The sequence below is a fragment of the Lepidothrix coronata genome, unplaced genomic scaffold (assembly GCF_001604755.1).
Source record: "Lepidothrix coronata isolate B3197 unplaced genomic scaffold, Lepidothrix_coronata-1.0 Scaffold810, whole genome shotgun sequence".
NCBI lineage: Eukaryota > Metazoa > Chordata > Aves > Passeriformes > Pipridae > Lepidothrix > Lepidothrix coronata.
In genome coordinates, this window is record NW_016690990.1 from 573 (window position 1) to 2,658 (window position 2,086).

Sequence of the window (2,086 nt, forward strand, 5' to 3'; positions counted from 1 at the left end):
AGTCATTTTTAAAGTATCTTATTAAGCTTGGAGTTTTAGCTCAAGACTGCGATTCCCACAGGTCAATTACGTTTTATATTTTTTAAAAGTTACCATTTTTGCATTTGTTGCCTTAATTTTGGTTGTTGTTTCCTTATTTTTGTATTGCAAGACGAGATAAATGTTAAGTGCCTTCTGTTTTCTACGTCCTTCATTTTACATAACCAGTCACACGTTTTCCTTGTTTTTCTCGAAATGAAAGTATTTGTTTTATTTTTGCCTCCTGCCATTGCTTGATTGTCTTCTTCATATCCCTGTGAGGATCATGTACCACTCAGCAGCAGAATAACATCTTCCTTCTTTCCAAGGAGGAAAGTAAAGACCATATAGGGATGTTCCCACTGACTTTAATTTTTTTCCTTGCATTTCTTTCACCTTCATGTCTCTTAGGCACAAGACTTGATCTTAAAGGTCTTTTCTAACCCAAACTTGTGATTATTTTTGCTTGGCTTGTGTTTATTGTTGTGTTCACAAACCACAGTCAAGAGTGAAGAAAAAACTCATCATCATCCTCTGATTAGTGTCTCACCTCTAACTGTCCCTGTTTTCTAGCAATGTCTTGCCATCCTTTCAAAGGCTGAAATGCTGAATTAAAAAAAATTCTCTTTGCCCCTTTTCCAGGTATTTCTTACAGAATTCTCCCTGCCACATAAACCTATGACTTGTGTGATGCTTGATCAGTTCTTTCACATCATCTCCCATCTTTTTGTTTTCCATTAAATTACCTGAACATCTGTATTTACTATCCAAAAAAATGTCACTTGTCCTTACCCTAAAGGTTCAACTGTTGGGTCCCCTTGCTCCCCCAGTTAATTAGAAAAAAAAAGGCAGACTCCAAAAAAAAAAACAACCCAGCCTCAGAATTAATCTCCCTTTCCAACCTTTTGATTTATATTCTATTCCAGTTCTAAAGAATTGAGATTAAAATAGTCTTTAAAAATACCTCTAAGCCCGCAGAGCTCTCACAGAGGACTGACACTGACTGCTGCAGGTATCCTTCCAGGAATGCTCCATCCTCCAGGATTTTGGGGTGCCTCTCAAATTTTCAGTGATAACTTAGGGGGGGAAAAGAAAATCTCTATTGGATATAAAATGATGGAATATACATTTCTTCCCTGAAGCATCTGGTCACTGCCAGAGTTACCCCATTACCACACCAGTATCTACCTTTCTTATATTTTAATTACTGTTGGTTGGAGGCAACACATGTAAGAATGAAATAGAAGAAAAAATTCTCTAATTCTGCCCCAAAGGGTTGAGTTTTGCAGAAAAGGATCTTACAATCCTTCAGTCCTTGCCTCCAGACTTTTTCCATTAGGTCCAAATCTGTACCAATGTTATGTCTGTTGAGTGATGGGTATAACTTGATAAGCTACTAAGAAAATCTTATAATAGCATTTAGTTAAATATTTTCTATACTGTTTAACTTAAAACCCTTCCATGTTGGGAGCTGGTGTAACCTTTCATCCTGTTTAACTCGTGAAATGCGGAGAGGTGGCTTATTGGGTGCACTGAGAATTTTAAACACAGCAGGAACACAGGACAAGAGGTTTTGTGAAAAAACTGGGAGGAGTGGCTGGAAAGAGCTTCCCCTGCCTTGGCTTAGCTGTTGGACTAAATTAAACACTGCTGAAGTTCTCTCTGACACTTGACTGTGCAAATAGGAACTGGTTTTTGCCATGTCCTCCCAGCCTGCTCTGAGGAGGGAACTGTACCCATGACTGCAGAGGTTCCCTCTCAAAATGATTCAATGATCTCGAGGCATAAGATTGAAAGAGTCTCATCCTCTAGCAGGCATCCTGATTGGCATCCTGAGTTTGGCATCCTGAGTTTGGCATCCCGATTCCGCCTTCCACACGGGACGGAAAGCAGGGCGATCTCCGAACTGCCCCCCCCCGCCCGCAGTGCCTTGAGCACGAAAAGATTCCGTTACAAAAAACGCCGCGACATCGAGCCGATGTGACAAATCCCACAGCGCGGGGCTACGGACGCTTCCCACTCGGGCGGCGCCTTCAAAGGTACACACACACACACACACACACACACA

General features: G+C 41.0%; 1 long non-coding RNA gene across 1 annotated transcript in view; it reads right to left on the bottom strand.

The window, feature by feature from the left end:
- Nucleotides 1–423: 423 nt before the first annotated feature.
- The window catches only part of LOC108510408, an 8,993-nt gene continuing 7,330 nt past the window's right edge, over nucleotides 424–2,086 (bottom strand). The window contains exon 3 of the long non-coding RNA XR_001878808.1: nucleotides 424–1,094. This is a non-coding gene — a long non-coding RNA (uncharacterized LOC108510408). The remainder of the gene's footprint in view (nucleotides 1,095–2,086) is intronic.